Genomic DNA, 20192 nt, shown 5'->3' with positions numbered 1-20192 from the left:
TGTTTTTATGCAGCAATTGGAAGTAATTATTTTACAATGATTTCTAATTAAAAATTTTTTTCAAGGCTGTAGTTGAGATTAGATGTGTATGGAGCATGGGGAAGAGGAGGGCTGAGGTGGGTTGTTTAGAAAAAGAAGATCCAGAGTAAGCTGTATGCTTATCATGCATGTTAAGCTTTCTTATCTCTCCTCTCTTAACCCCTCCCCTACACACCTTTTTCATTTGATACCTTTCCTGAATTCCACCAATGCCTAGGGTCCTCCTGCTTTTCTTTGGTTGCTTTGTGCCCCAGCCTTGGCAAGTGAAAACATGTCCAGTGCTTCTGAGTTTTCTCACCTCAAAGTTCTCTACCTCCTCCCATGTCCTATTCTGTCAGGGTCTGACTTGGATTGGACCATCATGGGTGGTCATGGGTTACTGATGAGAACTGAATCCCTGCTGGCTTGTTAGCTAGCAAGGTGACCAGGACTTGTGGGGAAAATAAACAGCAGACATAATAGGGCTCGGAACAAATTGTTCACCTGAGCATTCATTTCATATCAATGAACAATTATAGAACATCTATTATGTTATAGGGACTGTGCTAGGTACAAAAGTGAATATGTTGTCTCCATTTTCCAAGCACTGAACTGTCCTGGGAGAATTAGTGGGAAGAAAATCCAGGACTGGCACCTCAATTCTGCCAGATTATTCCTTTTCTATGCAACGTGTTGCTCTTCTAGACAAATGTTTAGGATTTGAAAAAATGTGAAAACAATGGTCTATTAGAGGGGTTCTCAACCCTGCCTGGGTGCTCACGTGGATCATGGGGTGGGGGTAGGGTTTCAACACTGGTTCCAAGCTGTAGTGTGCACCAGAATCACCTGAAGGGCTTGTTCAATCAGCTAGGCCCCTGGCCCCAGAGTTTAAGAATCAGGTAGTCTGGAGTGAAGCCGGGAATCTGCATGTCTATCAAGTTCTCTGGTGATGCTGGCTCCCCCAGCTACACTTTGAGACCCATAGTTTTAAAATATAAAGATTTCCAGGTTCCATTCACCGACTGATTCAACTGGTGTGGGGATGGGAACCTAGCATTGATCATTTAACACCCCCCACCCCCTACCCCCCCCCCCCGCCCCAATCCCCCGCTGTTCCACTGGATAGACTACCCATTGGATGGGCTGGTTTCCTGTTACTATGAGTTTGGGACCCAATGAAACTACATATTCCTCTGGGTCAATTATAATAATTATCTGGTATTTAAAGAAATTAGTAAGTGACAATAAATAATTGGCTGAAAAAGCCCCACCCCTGCGATTTTGTTTCAAACTAATTTGGCTGCCTTTTTTTGGAAGGCCTTTCCAACCCTTCCCTGGGTATTTTCCAATACCACGGTAGAAACGTTACGTGTAACGCTCCCAGAGATCTTCGGAGGAAAGACCTTAAAGAAATGGGTCAATTTGAACCCCATCTGCGTCCTCCTTGGGCCCCTTTGGCCTCGCCTAGCACTTCTAGTGCCAAGTGAGCTGGGCATGCTCAGTGGGCAGGGTCGGTTCTCGGGGTGCAACTGGGAAGCTTGCAGCTCTGCTGCCCGGGCTCTCCCCTCCCCCCACCTGTAAGAGGCTGGGCCCGAGGAGCCCGTGCTCTGCATCCCACCCCCTGAAGCTTGGGCTTGGTTTTCCCTGTGGGTCTTCTCGCTGACATTCAGGCAGGGGTCAGGCGGCCGGGCGCGCCTCCAGAGCGCGCGGGGGGAGCACGGGCGAAGGCTTTGGGCTCTGACGGTGGGGTCCCAGGGGTCCGCCTGCCTCCCAGACGCGTTTCTAGGCCCAGGGAAGCCTGCCTGCCGAATAGGGGAAGCCAGATTCGGGGTCGGGTAACGAGATATCAGGTAAGCCAGCCCCGCCGGCGTGCAGGCGGACGAGTGTCTCCTCTCTCCTGGGCAGGTGGCGAGGGCGGCCCACAAGGGGGAGGGCGGAGGAAATCCGACACCTCCGCCGTCTTCCCCCGGCCTAGCCCCGCCGAGGCTTCCCGGCCCGCCAGCCGGCTGGCGAGGCTGGGCGGAGGGTCTCAAGTGAGGCCGGGCGAGGACGCGGGCAGGACTTGGGGCCTGGGGCCAGGGCCACGCGCACGCCGCGCCGCGGCCCATCCCCGCGGGCCCCGCGCCCAGGTCTAGTCTTGTTCATTTGGAGGCGGAGACCTCGCTCGTTCTCTGCCCGCTGGTTCGCAACGCTTCCCCGCCTTCCCGGCCGGGTCCCCCGCCTCCATTTCCGCGCTTCCCCGCTGGGTCGGCGGAGCCTGGGCCCGAGGTATCCGGCTGGATGTGGCGGTCGCGCCGCCGGGGTCGACCCTCAGGGAGGGGAGCGGGAGGCGCGAGTTTCGGGGGAGGCGGGGGCGCGGCTGCTCTGGTGCGTTGGGTTACAGTCGCCCAGCTTGTTCGGGGCGAGTGACATCCACGCTCGCCTCGCTGCGAGTATCCGGACCGAGGCGCTAATTCGGGGGAGGCAGAGACTCCGCCCAGGCCCGCGGAAACGGGTGCTTCTGCTCTCTCTTCCCTCGCGCGAGAGGATCAATCTAAGGTGTGTGCTTCCCGGGAGACCCCCGTGCCCCCGCCCCCTGGGTTCTGGGGCGGGGGGTGGTCACTCTCTGACCGGGTGGAGTCCGGTGTTGGGGTGGGTGGTGGTAGAATCTGGGGAAAGATTTAGAATTTTTCCGCACCGACAGAACGTGGGCTCATTCTTACCGGGAGCGGGGCGGTGGGGTGGAATACTTTTGCCTCCTTGGTTAAGTGGGAGGACTTTGGGGTGAGGGTTGATGTCTAAATGAAAGTTTGCTGCAAACTTTTGGCTTGTGGGTGCCGCTCGTCTGAAAAGGACTGTTGCTCCCTTCTGAAGCAAGGGAGGGAAAGATTCTAGAAGGGGACTGAGGCTTCTTTGAGATCTTAGCTTCTGGAGTGTGACAGTTTTAGGAGGAAATGGAAGGTGTACCCTGATGAACTTCAAACAGACCCCACTCCCCACGTAGTAACTTCTGCGTCAAAAATAGACTTGAAGCGTGCTTCGGTAGCAACGTATAGCCCTGTGAATGGAGGGCTGATCTGGAGCCCTTGACCTCTAGACTGCCTTCCATCTTCTGCGGGGGGGCATTCACTCCGGGAACTGCCCTCCTCAGGAGTTCCAAAGAAGTTTACACATACAAGTTCTCTTAGTGACGGGGGCCAACCCAAATTACGCAACACTTTATAAATATCATAGGAAAGGGTGGGGGCAGCTATAGAAATAGCTGACAACTAATTTAGTCAACTTTTATACTTGTATAAATAGGTATGGGATGGAAAAGTAGGTTCCACTGAGTCCTCATTGCTTAAAACAAAACAATTTTGCATACGTTCCCAAGTTTAATAGATGGAAGTTTTGGAGTGTGGAGGGTAATGGGAACTGCCACACGGGGGCCAGGCACTTCCTGGTAGCTACTGACCACTCTAGTCGCTGAGTGCCACAGTTCTTGCTGGCCATGGACTGAGTGCTGGATGCCATTGCTCAACGGATACCATGTGCAGCCTGGGGAACCTTATGATGAGCATGTTGGAACCCTCCTGCTTTTCTCATAGGGGGATTATGTCAAGTTACAACACTCCCTTGGTTTTTCCAAATCAACTCGTCAAATGATGCAGCGGTACCTTAGTAATAATGGATAAAGATGGAATTTGGGGTTTGAGAACCAGCATTGTTGGAGCTGTCCATTGTGATGTCTCACATAGTCACTTTATTTTATAGACATTCTGAGCAGCATTAATACTCTGCTTCCTTCTCTCTGCCTCTGATTTATTAAAAGACGCAATGGCTTAAGCTCAGTGATTGACAAGAGGGCCAATCGTCAATGCCTCCCCTCTTGTTTTTGTAACTATTTAATCGCAGAGATGTTTAGAAATATTTGACTATCATTGTACATAAGTCATATTGGTGAATAATTATAACTCTCAAATTATCCCGTTTGCTATTAGTTTCTGCTTTCATTACTAGAATGTACATTCTGTGAGAGGGCGTGGACTGCCTCACACACTTTCATATTTCCAGTATCTAGAGTGGTGACTAGTTGTGATAAATGTTTTCTCAATGAGTGACTAAACTGTGGGACAAACTCTAGCTGGATGTAGTGGGGGAAGAAAACCAGAGATTTTGGCTTTAGGGAAACTATTCAACCTCACTGGGCCTCAGTTGTCTCACTGACAAAATGTAGATAATAATAGATGATATAACACGTAAAATCACTAGTGATGTTCCTTTCAGGTAGTAGACTTCAAAATATTACTTTCTTCTTTCTTATATATTTTACTTTTTATATTCAAAAAGGGAAGACTTGGGGAAAGAATGCAGATGGTTGGATAATTTAGCTCTTGCATGTTGTGAATGAATTATCCAGGTTTTTTCCCCGTTAATTTGGTGTGTGTGATAGAAGGAAGGGGGAGGGGGAAGTTAGTGGCAGCTATGGTTATTAGAGACAGGAAACAATTTCCAGATGACTATGTAATTTCTCCTCTTTATTTTTTTAATGTGATGAAGTTTCTACTCAGGTTTTCCAGAACTTGATTCTTTTTCTACTTGTCAACAACCAGACTCACTAGGTTGTCCTAAGTACAGAAACAACACTTTAGAAAGAGCATTAGGAATCAAACATCTGTAACACTTGACTTCTTAAATGAACTTTTCTGTAGTCTTGTGCAGCATTATATAGTAACAAGATACAGAAAAATATGGTTATCCTGCTTTTGAGAAGGTTAGAGTTCATTTAACAAGGTAGAACGTATAGATGTTGAACAGTTACAGACCAGCGTAAGATCTTGCATAGTACCGTACCCAATGGTTATGGAAGGGAGAGGTTAACATGCGCTCAAGTAGCTGGAGACAATTTTGTGGTGAAGAGAATATCACTTCAGCAACAGAGAGACTTAAAGTTTCCTGAAGATTACAGCGGATCATTTTTGTTTCAAGAATGTTTGCTATTTTGTACTTCAGTGTATTAAAAAGCCAAACAATCATATACTTTCAAAAGTAAACTTTCTATGGAAAAGCATATTAGAAACTTACAATACAATTCTGTACATGAACTAAATGATACTTTTCACTGTGTCTCTGAAGTTTTAAAGCCTAGGATTGGAGTTAAAAATTATAACTTTTCATTCTTGCCACTTTTAACACCCTTGCTTAAAACAAAGTGTCAGATGGCCTGCCTTTTACTCTCTCCAGTTGTATATAATAGGATATTGTTTTCATCTGAAGTTTCCGGGGAAAATTACTAGTCATTAAGTTTGGGATCCCCACAACTGGCTAATTTTAGATGGTGTTATAAAAGTGGTTTTAGATGCTTTTCAAAATACTCAGGAAATTCCATCAGGATTCATCACCTTTGAGATAAGAAGGCAACTTGGAAGTTGTTTTATAGAGGAAGAAGAAGCTAATAAAAGGGTGTGTTGTATATTTCCTTGTTTTAGAATTGTTGACATGATGGGGGAAAGAAATGTAGGCAGGGGGGAGAGATGATCAGATTCAACTGCATGTGAGAAAAACAAGGGCCAACGTGGCTACAAGCCAGGAAATGTCGAACAACTTTAGACCTCTTCCTGTATTACCTGACCAGGGATTGATCTCAGGAGCATTTTAGGAAAAGGAAGCTTGAGGAGCTAATGGTTTGAATACCTGAGGATGTTGAGGTAATGACTGTGGTCAGAGTTTGTCTAGAACTCTAATTTTGTGTCTTGATGTGAATGTGACCATTTTTGTTTGTTTGTTTTGGGTTTTTTTCCCCCTTGTTTCCCAGGATTTTCACCTTATTTTGGCAGTTCTTACTAGTTCTTTGGGTTAAATATTTCTTCCTATATCGTATCTGTGTTCTTATTTCCCATTTTTCAGTTGAAAATTTTCTGTTGATTCTTTTAAAATAAGGTTTCTGATTTGTGCAGCAGACAAAACATTGTTTCTGATTTTAATTAGGTCAAGCTCTGGTTCTGTTAGTTCACTAAAATTAGTGGGAAAAAATTAACTAATAGAAAATGTTTCCCTCCTAAGTAAAAACTTATTGTGACAAAATGTATTAACAAAACTCTAAAGCATTACTTGGGGATATCTTTTACTTTTTCTGGCAAAATGAAATGATTACTGGTGTACTTTATTCTGTAGCAGTCAGATACTGTTAAAGTGTGAGCAATGACTGTTTCATTTAGATTTTTCTAGCCTCAGATTCTTTAAATAGTGATATATCCTCTATGGAATTTCATATTTGATTATCCACCTATAATATCCTTCAAACCCCACAAATTATAACAGAGAGGCTATTTTCTGAAAATGAGATTTCTAGAAGCTGCTACTGTCAAATGACACGGGCTTCGAGTATGACTCGCTGACACACGCTTAGAAAGCTTTATTACTTACCTCAAACGCACCAGTGACCACTAAGTCTGGTTGGTTATTCACACTAGGAGCAAAAGTTGATGTTCAAGGTAAACATTTTAGGAAACTTTTCACTGGGATTTTATGAGTTTCAGTAAAACACAATGAATTTCTACCTGTATTTGAAAAGTGATGAAAATAGTACGGCTCAGAGTACTAGGTTCTCGAAAGTCGTTTTCCTTTTGTTTAAACGGAAGAAAGAAAGGATGTTTTGTTTCGCTGCAGTAATATCAGAACTGCTTTGATCATATCACTCTTTGTTCCACCCTTCCGTGGGTCACTCTGCCCTATTGCATTAAATTCTAAATATTTATCTTTGAATTCATGGATGTTTCTGGTCTTGCCCCAATATTAAACTTCTGCCCTTCTCTTCCTTGTGATCCAGTCGAACTGGACTACGTGAAATTCTCTAGATCTGTTTTATTCCTACTGCTGCCCCTATGCTAATGTTCTTCCTTCTACTTTACCTCTTTAAAATCCTACCAATCCTTGAATGTCCCGACCACAGGCTACCAGTTTTGTGATGCTTTCCTTCACTACCCCAGTGAGAAGTGTATTGTACATTTCCTAAACTCTTCAACTACTCTTTTTATGCCACTCATAAGTATCTCATTTACTCCTCTGTATGGTCATTATTTGAAAACATGCATAATTTCCTTTCCTGCAGAAGATCATGCAGAGGAAGGGCTGGATCTTATACAATTTTATAGACCTCGTGTGCCCAACCCAAGTCCCTGCATGTGGGGACACCTAGTAAATAGTTGTTGAATGAATGATTGACTCATAATTCGCTCATCCCTTAATTACCAAGAATACGTGATAGAAATGGTTGGGGTGTGATTGGACAGCAAGTAACACACAGGCAGATGCATTTCAGATAATCAGTTAAACTGAATCTTTATCTTTTTTCAGGCCTCCCTTTCTCCCTGCACATTTGGCAGTTCTTATATCTAAAGGATATTTGTTTTAGGAGGAGGAAAGGAAATTGCTGCATTTGAACCAAAGTTATAAAAGCAATCTGTGAAGAAAATCACTGGAGGAATCTGCAAATGAGGAGGTCATTTAAGATCTGCTAAGGAGTCACCTTTGTCAGGGCTCCTAGGGCTCCCTTCTCTTCACTAACTTCTCCCTTTTTCCCCCACCTGCCTACCTAATCCAATCTCTTAAGAAAGAATCCAGAAAATTAATTCATAACAAGATGACTCATAAAATTAGCTTGTTGCTATGTCAAAGGTCTCTGGATTCTAAGGGGACAAAACCTTAGGGACCATCTATGTAGGCTACGTAGAAGGAGCTTTGGGGGTGGGCAAGTGTTTACTTCTCTGCATCCCTGGAGTCACATTATAGCCACCTGCCTGTGGCTTTGGTCAGTCTCTGCACCTGCCAATTTCTTCCTCTGTAAAATAAGGTGGCAGAACTGTGTGAATTTAAAGCCGTAAAAGCACGAGGTGTTTTATTGCTCTTGTTGTGTCTTGCAAGGGGAAGCCAATCATGGTCAGTGGGCTCTGTTCACCTCTGGACCTGGCCTAACTTTTCCTCTTACTTCCCCGAGTTTGGGATGTCTTTCTCTCAGCCTCTCCAGATGTGGCATTCACTTGGGAGGATGCTGCATTCCCTGCTTCTCCCTCCTGGCTTGTGCTCATAGGATCTGTTACAACAAATATCCTTTCACTTCTCTCTTTCTTTATGTTGCCCTTTTCCCCTATCCCAACCCACCATTAAGTAGCTGGGATATTTATCTAAAAATATATATATTCACAGAATTTTAAATAGGAAGGGGGTTAAAGATCTAACCCAACACTGTCTTTTTATTATTGATAATAAATAATAATGATAAGTATCATTTAGAGCAATCACCTTTTTCTAGGCCCTGTGCTATGCACTTTGCACACATTATTTCATATATTGACAGTGAACCATGTTATATCACTGAGGAAACCGAGTTCCAAAGAATATAAGTGACTTACTCAAAGCCACAGTTATGTTCCAGTATGACAGAAACTCCCTTACTTTGCCTTTTAATACTTCACTTCCTAATACTTGGTGCTGTGGGTCAACAGTTTCCACCAGTGATGCTGAATTTGTTCAGACATTGAATGCATAGCACAGTATGCCTGCCTGAAACAATATTCCTTTTTTTTTCTTGTTTTCCATGTTTTTCTTTATTTTTTTAATTTATTATTTTTATTGGAGTAAAATTGCTTTACAATGTTGTGTTAGTTTCTGCTGTACAGTGAAGTGAATCAGCTATATGTGTACATATATATCCCCTCCCTCTTGGACCTCCCTCGCATCCCCCCATCCCACCCATCTAGGTCATCACAGAGCACCAAGCTGAGCTCCCTGTGCTCTACAGCAGTTCCCATTAGCTATCTGTTTTACACATGGTAGTGTATTTTTGTCAAACCTAATCTCCCAGTTTATCCTACCCTTCCCTTCCCCACCGTGTCCACATGTCTGTTCTCTACGTCTGTGTTTCTATTCCTGCCCTGCAAATAGGTTCATCTGTACCATTTTTCTAGATTGCATATATATGAATTAATATTCAAAAAGACACATGTACCCCAATGTTCATTGCAGCACTGTTTACAATAGCCAGGACATGGAAACAACCTAAATGTCCATCGACAGATGAATGGATAAAGAAGATGTGGTACATATATATAATGGAATATTTCTCAGCCATAAAAAGAAATGAAATTGGGTCATTTGTAGAGATGTGGATGGACCTGGAGTCTGTCATACAGAGTGAAGTAAGTCAGAAAGAGAAAAACAGTATTTCTTTTGATTTGACTTCTAGGAACCATGACATTGTTAAAATCCTCTTTAGTCTTAATGAATGTGGAAACAGCCTGCAACTTGGTATCAATCTACATTTTCCACTCCTACACCTTGGTTTGTGAATGCTGGTGGGAAAATGAACACCATCATGCAAACTGGAGGCACCTACAAATTTATGTTCTCTAGCTTTAGCCACAGGGCAGTTCTTTTATCTTTGCCTGTTTCTAGACAGCATCTTTTCTTATTTCTCCCCGTAGTTTTTCCAAATCTTCTGCATTTTCTTTGAGCCTTTTATCCCACTGTGTGTTTCTTTACCAGAAGATGATCGTTAGTGGTTAGAGCAGACTAAACTGTTCTAACAGAAAGATCTGAAAATAGACAAAAGCACAAACACAACAGATGTTTATTTCTTGATCATGTCATAGTCTTGGTTGGTGGATGGCTTTCCTCTAATTGATGACTCAGGCATCCTGGAACCTTTCATTTTCTGATTCTGCCATCCCTTAGGACTTTGTTTTCAAGCGTCTTCAGCTTCTCTGAAAGAGAAGAAGCATATCCACTTTCTAAATACTTGGTCTTGAAGTGAATGTAACAGTTCCACTCACATAGCATCAGCCAGAAATCAGGTGCGCAGTCACACCTGTCAACAAGGGGAGATCGGAAAGTCTAGTCTGGCTGGGAGAGGAAGAGATTATGGGTTTTTGGTTAAGAGTTAGCTGTACCTTTCACAGTGTCCTTGCCTCCTGTTATACTGAGAAAACAGAGATATCATGTCAATATTTTGATATCTTAATATTTTGTTCTCCTTTCCACATCTTCCCTGTATCTGAATATATTAACTCCATCATTAACTACCAACTTAGAGGTAGAGTTATCCAGAGTTTATGCTTTCCCCAGTACTCTAAATCCTCCATTTCTTCAGCTAGCTTACTATATGAAGTTTCTCCATGTTCATCTGCATTTTAAATATTTACAAGAATGTTCAAGATTCTCCCATCACAATAACAAACAAGACCAAATCCCAAAGCTATTCCTCCTCTCTTCACTCCCCTCTAGCTACATGCTCATTCTCTCCTTTCTTTCAAGCTACACTTCCTGAAAGTATTTTATATGTTGTTTTACTACTTCATTACCTTCCATTCACCCCGCAACTGTTGAAAATTTGGCTTCTACCTTAGATGAATCTGTTCTTTTTATGATTATTGGTTTCTCCCCGACTGGCAAATCCATAGGAGCTTACTGCTTGAAATTTCTGTGATTCTGCTGATTCCCTCCTTTGTGAAACTGAACTTTCACCAGGCTACCATGACACTTCATTCTTCTTTTGGACTACTACTTATGGGTCTCTTTGCAGATTCTTCCCCTTGATGTTGTAGTTCCCAGGGTCTGTTCTTAGTTCACTGTCTTCTCATTGTAGATGTTCTCTGTACCATCAAGTACATCTATATCTTTGATTTCGATGATTTCAAATCAACATCCCCAACCAGACCTCTTCCTTGATTTCAGACTCAGTGGATATTTTCACAGTCAAGACAGGACTCATAATCCCCCTCCCTGCCCCCATGAGGTTTTTCCTCTCATTGAAGAGCACCACCATCCTTTCTCCCATCTGTATCATCCACTCATTTGTTAAGTTCCTCAGTCACCTAATATGTGCTAGGCATTTTTTTACAAATTAAAATTATAGTGGTGTGCAAAACAGATACAGTCTCTTCTCTTGTAGCATTTACATTGTCAGGGAGAGGAAAAATTTCCCCTCTACCTGTCTTGAGTTCCTGTGGCTGGATTAGTAACAAAATTGACATAAGACATTAACAGGAGAAAAACAAATTTTAATTCATGCACTCAGAGGTCTCATTGAAATGGGACATAAGAAGTGGCCAAAGCAGGCAGCTTTTATATTTTTAGACAAAGAAACAATAAATGTATGAGGAATTGACAGGACAAAGAAATTTAGGTCTTGGTGCTCAATTAGTAAGGAACCTAACCAGAGTTTGGGCTTGAAGAAGTAACCAGGTTTGTTTATAGAGGCATCTCTGCCCAAATTCCCTATCTCTGGCCTAAAGGGTGTCCTACTTTCAGATTCAGGGAGTGTACCTTTCACATGAGAGATTTATTTCTTACTTGCAGGGAGACAGAAAGGAGAGTCAGACTGTCGCTCTTGCATTCACCATTTCTTAAGGAACTTGAATCCAAAATAATTAATATACCATTGTGCATATTTTGGGGTGGCCTGCCCTGAGCCCTAGCAACATTCTGGGGGGTACAAGGAAGAAATAATAATGATGAAATAAAGATGAGATGTATGAGCTGATGAGAGCTGTGATTAGCTTGGATTTAGATGGTTTGGGAAGGCCTCTCTGAGGAGCTGACATTTGAGCTGCGTCCTGAGTGAGCAGCAGCTAGCTGTACAGAGATGAGCAAAGCATTCCAGGCAGAGGAGACAGCTGGTGCCAAAACCCTAATTGTATTCTTGATGAATCTGATGGGCAGAAGAAGGTAAATAAACCCAGAACTTCGCGAGAGACAGAGGTATCTGTATTAGTTTCCCGTGGCTGTTAAACAAATGACCGGAAGCTTGGTGGCTTAAAACAACAGAAATGTATTCTCTCTTCGTTCAGGAGGCCGGAAGTCCAAAATCAGTATTCCTGGGCCGAAATCAAGGTGTTGGCAGGCCATGCTCCCTTCTGAGGCTCCGGGGGAGAATCTGTTCCTTGTTTCTTTCAGCTGCCAGTGGCTCCCGGCATTCATCAAGTTTTGGCTGCATCACTCCAGTCTTCGCCTCTGTGGTGGTCACATTGCCTTCTTCTCTTCTGTGTGTGTCAAATCTCCCTTTTACTCCCCTCTTATAAAGACACATGTGATTGCATTTGGGGCTCACTCTGATAATTCAGGATAATCTCTCCACTCAAGATCCTTTATTTAATCACATTTGCAAAGTCTTTTTTTTTGGTTGTTGTTGTGTAAGATAACACTCATGGGTACCAGGATTTAGGATGTGGATATCTTTACACTGCCACTACTCAACCTACCATAGTGTCCAAGAGAATCTTTAAAAAGTAGGCAAGGGCCAGATCCTATAGAGCTGTACAAGCCAGGATAAGGCATTTAGATTTCTTTCTGAGGTTATATAAGCCTTTGGAGGATTATGTGCTGGTAAATGACTTTTTTTTTTTTCCATTATGTCTTTCCAAGAAGAAAAATTAAGTTGAAATTAATTAATTAAAATTTTAAATTAATATTTCCCTAGCAAGAATGTATTTCTTAAATATAAAAACTAAGATTTTGTTGGGTAGAGATGAGCTTTGGAGGACCACAGCTCATTATAATATGTAAGATTTTTCACCGTTCTGCCCCAAGAACCAACTTTGTCCCCTTGTGAGTGTTGCTGTTCCCATTGAGCCTGTGTGCTATCAAAGGCTGATCTGGCTACACAAAGTGGACTGGATTGTGGTAAGTGGGGGAGGGAAGATTGGATGCAGGACTCCAGTTAAGAGTCTATTTTAGTTGCCCAACTAAGGAATTATAGTTGTATGAACGAGCAGGTGTTAAAGATGGAAAGAAGTGGATGGATTTAGGATTTGTTTTTGCAGCCAAGTGAGTTGACTGAACTTTCTGATAGATTAATTCTCTGGGGAGAGGAAACAAGAATTGAGACAAAGGCTTACACTTTTTACTTGAACAGCTAGGCCATAAACTGAGAAGAGGAGAATTGGGAGAGAAGCAATTCAGGTACCTGAAGGAAGATGTAAAATGTTCTGTTTTGGCCGTGCTAAGTTTGAGGTGCTTCTTAGACATTCCTTTGGAGATGTCAGTTAGACAATTGGATAAATGGAGTCTGGAGATTCTGGGAGGGGTTTTGGCTGAAGATATGGAGCTAGAAGTTATTTGCATATAGTTGTATTTGATACTGGATGGAATTACCTGTGGAGAGTGTGTAGATAGAGAAATGGGCCATTGGAGCACTGTATTACGCAGAAGAGAAGAAGGAGTTGCCAGTGGGGCAGGAGGGAAACCAGGAGGGTGTGGTATCCCTGAAGTTAAGAATTCAAAGTGTTTTTAAAAGGAGACATTAAAATGTTTTTAAAAGCTTATTGGGTTGAGTTGTGGAAGTAGAGACAGTGCTTAGAGACAACTCTTTCAAGTAATTGTGTCATGAAGAGAAGCTGAGAAATGGAAAAGTTCCTGGAAGAAGCTCCTGGTTAAGGGAGGGTTCCTTAGAACCAGAGAGTAATAGAATGAGTTTAAGTAGAGAGGAAATGATGGAATGATTAACTAGAGAGGAAAAACTGATGACGGCAGGAGAGAGAGATGGATAACTGTTTGAGTACAGTTCTTGAAGAGGCAAGAAGGGAGATTTAGGGACAGATGAAGAGGTTGGTCTTCACTAGGATCAGGAACATTTCATTCACAGTAAAAGGAAGCTCTGCAGACAGAATGGGTACAGAGCTGATAGGTCATGGTTTGGGTGGTGGGAATATAGAGTTCTTATCTCATGGCTCTCCTTTCCCAATGACGTGTGATGATGTTGGGGTAGGATGGGGTGAAACAGGTTTGGGAAAAGAGGAGATTTGAATTGGCTATCTTGAAACACCCTGGGAAATGTAATAGGATTGCTGGTCAACGTGGATTGCCCATTAGAGACTTGTAGCCATGAATTTAATTGAGGCTAGTTGTGGATGTGGTTCTTTCTTCAGGCAGTTTCTTTAGCTGTTTAGGTAGAGGTGTGGAGCAGGCAGATAGCTGGGCTTAATCAACTTGAGTATTTTCCAGGTAAGTAAGAAGCAGGAAGAGAGGACCAAGGGCGTTAAGGGTGCTTTTTGCAAAGCAGAGTTTACAGTGATGGACCTTGACCACAAGCTGGACAAGAAGGGAAGTGCATGTGTAACTGATAGTGTGGAAATTGCCAATGGATTGGGAAACCAGATAATGCCAAGAAGATGCTGGAATGGAAATACCAGAGTAGATGAGCTGGAAAAAGAGAAGGTGTTCTTCACGTGTAAGATGCTTGAAGCTGAAGTCTCAGAGCTGGTGCAAGTAATCATAATGCTAAATCAGAGGTTATGACAATGAGAGCAGGTGGCTGAGGCAGGGTCAAAGAGAAGACCGTCAGAGGTGAGGTGCTTTAGGAACTGGGGCCTCCATGGGGATGTAGAAGACAGCAGAAGTGAAGACAGTTATGAATTTGGAAAGGGAAACAGCCAGGTGCTTAGATCATCAGCGAATGAGAGGAAACAGCAGTAGATGGGTAGATGACAGCAAGAAGGGGTGATGGGTGGTAAGTATAATGACATGAACTTCAAAACAGGTAAGATTTTTGACAAATAACCCAATCCAAAAATGAGCAGAAGACCTAAATAGACATTTCTCCAAAGAAGACATACAGATGGCCAAGAAGCATATGAAAAGCTGCTCAACATCACTAGTTATTAGAGAAATGCAAATCAAAACTACAATGAGGTATCACCTCACACCAGTTAGAGTGGGCATCCTCAGAAAATCTACAAACAACAAATGCTGGAGAAGGTGTGGAGAAAAAGGAACCCTCTTGCACTGCTGGTGGGAATGTGAGTTGATAGAGCCACTCTGGAGAGCAGTATGGATGTTCCTTAAAGAACTAAAAATAGAATTACCATATGATCCAGCAATCCCACTACTGGGCATATACCCAGAGAAAACCATAGTTCAAGAAGACACGTGCACCCCAATGTTCATTGCAGCACTGTTTACAATAGCTAGGTCATGGAAGCAACCTAAATGCCCATCGACAGACAAATGGATAAAGAAGATGTGGTACATACATACAATGGAATGTTACGCAGCCATAAAAAGGAACGAAATTGGGTCATTTGTTGAGATGTGGATGGATCTAGAGACTGTCATACAGAGTGAAGTAAGTCAGAAAGAGAAAAACAAATATCGTATATTAACGCATGTATGTGGAACCTAGAAAAATGGTACAGATGAACCCGTTTGCAGGGCAGAAATTGAAACACAGATGTAGAGAACAAATGTATGGACACCAAGGGAGGAAAGTGGCGGGGGTGGTGGTGGTGGTGGTGTGATGAATTGGGAGATTGGGATTGACATGTATACACTGTGTATAAAATTGATGACTAATAGGAACCTGCTGTATAAAATTCAAAAATTCAAAAAAAAAAAAAAACAACAGGTAAGATTTTTGAAAGAGGATAGAGGAGAAATTGGAAGGTGAAATGGTGAGACACTTAATAATCTCCGGGCTGGGGGATTTGCAGAATAGAAGCAGACGTTTAACTCAAAGTACTTACCACTAAAATGGAGTGGGTACTGCAGTTACAGATCTTTAGTCTGGGGTGGGGTCCTGGAGCCTTTTGTGAAGCTAGACATTAACTCTTTAATCACTTAATCACTTAATCATAGGAAGGTCCTAGGAAAGGGGCTAGTTATCACCTGGTTCAGAGATGTTTTGATATTTTAGCAACTGGTACAGCCATCCCTGTTTATCCTGGCTAAATGCTGGACTTAAATATGAGAGTATAAACAACCTCCCTTTAATGGGGTGCTGTGAAAACAGTGTAGGTAGGCTTCAGCCTTCAAAATTCAGATGAAATCTTGCTTTCTCCATGTTTTCAGGGTATTGCCTGATGAAAGGAACATCTAGAGAAGAAAAGGATAGCGTTTGCGTTCTAGAGGGCTTAACTGGGAAGGAGAGAGGTCTGAGAAGGTGAGAAATGGGGCAGGTCGGGCTTCTGGTGATGACGGAGGTAGAGAGGATTGTGCAGCATGCTAGGATTAGTCCTGTGATGTCCTGCGGGGAGCTGGTTGCAGACATCTGGCAGCTCCTGTTGATGTGGTGGCCAAGGGTGAGCAAAAGCCTCCTCGGAATACCTGTAGCCCTAGGGCATCTCCTGATGGCTTGGTGGCCAACTGGAGTATAAAGGCCTGCTTGGGGACTGCTCTCAAGTGGCCAGGAGCGCCAGGTCCTCTGAGGGCCTCTTTCTCAGCCAAAATGGTGGTGCAACCCCTGGGGGAGGTGCTTTCTCCTATTTGGCAGAAGCTAAGGAGTGCTGCTTCTGGGGACCAGCATCAGAGTCAAACGTATTTAGACTGTGTGCTCTCCATTCTTGTTACTGTCATTGGCTTAGTATATGGACCCTTAGGAGTTTGTGCTGGGATGTTTACAACCAGTCTCCTGATTTCCCTTCTCCCAGATGCGTGTGCTTTTAATTTATCTCCCAGCACTGCTTCTGGTAGTGGGGAGTGGGGAGGATGGTCTTTAAATTCAAATGTGTCTATCCATCCTACTAGGAATGTTGTGAGGATTAATATAACGTGTATCAACCGACTAGCACAGTCCTTGTAACACAGTGTGTAGCCAACAAATATGCTTAAAAGCTTTCTTTGGTGATCCATTGCTTACTGGAGAAAGACCAAAATCCTTTGATTGGCACCTAAGATCTCCAGAGATTTTACCCTTGCTTGCCTGTTCAGCCTCCTCACCTCCTCACTTATAACTATTGCATACCATCCTGTTCTCTAGACATACACATTACACCCCCTTGTTCTTGAAAATGCAATATTCATTCATACAGTCATGTCTTTGCTCATGTTCACTTGGAACTGTTGAACCTTCAACATTTGATTAATTATTGCTTTCTCTACAAATTTGCCCTGATGATGTTTCCTACCTCCCCTTAATTACCCCCATGGGTAATTACTCCCTTAGCCCCTAGTCCAAACCTTATTAGTATCACTCATATTTGTTTTAGAACCTTCTTCTCCAAGTTGTGACTTCCTTAAAGACAGAAACTATAAATTATTCACATTTGTTTACTCACAGTCTTAACACAGTAGGTGCTGAATGAATATGTTGAATAAAGGAAAACTCAATACATATCTAAGTTTACATATCGCCTGTCTGTTATAAAATATAAACTATATTTTGTGTACCATCTTTTTCTTTTTTTTTTTTGCGGTACGCGGGCCTCTCACTGTTGTGGCCTCTCCCGTTGCAGAGCACAGGCTCCGGACGCGCAGGTTCAGCGGCCATGGCGCACGGGCCCAGCTGCTCCGCGGCATGCGGCATTCTCCCGGACCGGGGCACGAACCCATATCCCCTGCATCGGCAGGCGGACTCTCAACCACTGCGCCACCAGGGAAGCCCCCACCTTTTTCTTTAATAGTGGAGGCAAATTTTCGGTCGAAGCAGAGGACAAAGCAGAGGAAAATTGGTGACCATGTAGTTAGTGAGTAGGCAGACTTAGTCCTGTGTTCTTTTTCTTTTACCGAGTGACTTTTATTTGAGTTATCCAGTGATTCTGTTCACCATCGTCATTGCTTTATGTTGAGTTGTAATCATTAACTTTTGCAGTTATACCCCCGAAGAACCTCAGACAAATGTGGGTTTCTGGTGTTGGTTCGGTATGCTTGACCGGGTGGTTTCCAGTGCCCGCTTACAATTGCAGGATTGGAGTCTTTGGGAACCTTGATCAAGATGTTCACTTCCTTTTAGGTCTCTTCAGACCTTGGTTCCCTTGATCCTATGAACTGATTAATTATATTTAACAAAGAATTGAGGGCTTCCCTGGTGGCGCAGTGGTTGAGAATCTGCCTGCCGATGCAGGGGACACGGGTTTGGGCCCTGGTCTGGGAAGATCCCAAATGCCGCGGGGCAACTAGGCCCGTGAGCCACAACTACTGATCCTGCGCGTCTGAAGCCTGTGCTCCACAACGAGAGGCCGCGATAGTGAGAGGCCCGCGCACTGCGATGAAGAGTGGCCCCCGCTTGCCACAACTAGAGAAAGCCCTCGCACAGAAACGAAGACCCAACACAGCAAAAATAAATAAATTAATTAATAAACTCCTACCCCCAACATCTTCTAAAAAAAAAAAAAAGAATTGAGATAATGTAAATCTGACATCAGCAATCAGAATCTAGTCAGAAAAGGGTGGGAAGAGCAAATGTGAGATGAGGTGGCAGGAGTGAGTCACTTCTTGTTGTCAGTGGACTAGGAGTGGCGGTAAGAGGGCAAAGGTGGGTTGAGGGGTGATGGAGGTGTCTGTGGGGAGTGGGCGGGATTGTGTGGACATGGGTAAAGGTGGTTTGGAGGATACAATAGACTGTTGGCTAGTGGTTGGCATGCACTGAATGAATGGCCAAACAAGACTCTTTGGGCACTTAAATGACTCTTGTTCCTAGGTTCTTGCTGTGTAGTTTGTCAGAGTCATGGTGTATATTTTTACATCTTGGGATAAGGGCATGATCCTAAGAAGGGACACATTCTTGAGAAATATCTCAGTTTCTTTAAAAATACATTGACTCAGAGTTGACTGTTTTGGTAGCATTTTGTTTTTATATTAGTATTTTTTTTCCAAGGTAGAGGGTGTTCAAGGTTTGTGATAGAGCCAGAAAGCAATTCCTCACCCTCTCTGAACTAACAATAAATACCAGGAAATATTCTGAATAGAGAACAAAAAACCACTCTTATGGGTCAAAGTTTTCCCAGTGACTTGGGCTAACTCAGGACACAAACCTTACATCAAGCCTCTTACAGAGACGGTTTTAAATCCGCTGACTAATTGAGCTACTGGAGATAGACTGTAAACATTGGATTCCATGTGCTCAGAGTCTAACCTGAAGCAAAAGAGCCTGCTGCGTCCTGTGACCTCTGGAACGGCTAACCTGTGGCCTGGAGTCAGATCTGTGTTAGATGCTGGGCTTTACAGGGTTTTTATTTATTTATTTTTTTATTATTATTTTTTAAAGAAGATGTTTGGGGTAGGAGTTTATTAATTAATTAATTTATTTTTGCTGTGTTGGGTCTTCGTTTCTGTGTGAGGGCTTTCTCTAGTTGCGGTGAGCAGGGTTCACTCTTCATCGCGGTGCGTGGGCCTCTCACTGTCGCGGTCTCTCTTGTTGCGGAGCACAAGCTCCAGACACGCAGGCTCAGTAGTTGTGGCTCACGGGCCTAGTTGCTCCGCGGCATGTGGGATTCTTCCAGACCAGGGCTCGAACCCGTGTCCTCTGCATTAGCAGGCAGATTCTCAACCACTGCGCCACCAGGGAAGCCCAGGATTTTTATTTTTGATAGAATGCTCCACAGATAATGGTATCTGTTCTGTGGAAAAGAATGTTTAGTTGGGGGAGAGATGCTAGAGAAGTGCTGGAGAGACCTGCCTACTATTTTTTTTTCAAGGGAAATGACTGACAGGATTCATTTCCCCAACCTGGGAGTCTTAAGTGCACTTGCTTGGTCAGAGCCAAGTGCTGCTTGGGCTAAAGCTAGGTTACGGCTGCCTTTGTTCTCTCTAACCACAATCTGTATCGCCCTGTTCAGCACTGCATGTGTGGGGACCCATTGCAGGTTACGTACGAGTAATGGGAGTTGTTGACAGGAGATATACTTCTACACTTCATCTACATTATCTCAAATTTTCAGCGTAAGTTGCGAAACAGATGAGGTTTTATGCATGAGAAGACGAAAGCTCACAGTCAGTCACACAGCTAGTAAGTGACTGAGTTGGAATTCAGTCCAGGTGGGGTCTCTGATGACCTCTACACTGGCTACCTTCTGCAGAGAATGTTCTATTAACTGGTCAGTGGTGTGGTTTGAATATGCCAAGGACAGCACCCTATGACAGAAGGATCCCAGTTACGCCTAGGGGAGTAGCTGTGTTCCTGTGTGTAAGCTCTGAATTGTCACGGGGCAGGGAAAGGGAGAGCGTGTTGGCTTCCGTCTAGGATGGTCTGTGCTTTTTCCGTGTACCTGTGGCTTCCTTCAGGGCTGGCACCGTGGAGGGGGTCCCCTGGGTGTGTTGTTGGCTGAAGAGTTTCTATGTTTATGCAGTTGAACCCTGGGGAACACTAAATGCCAGTAAGTTCGATCAGGTTTGCAGTCACTGGTTTGATTAGTTGTTGGGATTTCTGATGTTATGTTAAACTTTAAATCCCTGAGATGATGTAATCTGAAATAACTAGAAATTCAAGACTAGTTTAGGGGTAGCTT

At 43.5% G+C, this 20192-nt stretch overlaps 1 protein-coding gene across 3 annotated transcripts in view; it reads left to right on the top strand.

The window, feature by feature from the left end:
• The first annotated feature begins 2025 nt into the window (after nt 1-2025).
• Nucleotides 2026-20192, top strand: part of GPD2 (glycerol-3-phosphate dehydrogenase 2) — a 134073-nt gene continuing 115906 nt past the window's right edge. The window contains exon 1 of one of the 3 annotated variants that reach the window (XM_022569760.3): nt 2026-2556. The gene's annotated coding sequence lies outside the window, so the exon portion shown is untranslated. The remainder of the gene's footprint in view (nt 2557-20192) is intronic. The other 2 variants (XM_089916808.1, XM_022569761.3) reach the window with 2 other exon arrangements.

The sequence above is a fragment of the Delphinapterus leucas genome, chromosome 8 (genome assembly GCF_059928025.1).
Source record: "Delphinapterus leucas isolate spDelLeu-1000000601 "Yukka" chromosome 8, BTC_Dleu_Yukka2, whole genome shotgun sequence".
In the NCBI taxonomy this organism is placed as follows: domain Eukaryota; kingdom Metazoa; phylum Chordata; class Mammalia; order Artiodactyla; family Monodontidae; genus Delphinapterus; species Delphinapterus leucas.
This window is presented reverse-complemented; position numbering and strand designations above follow the sequence as displayed.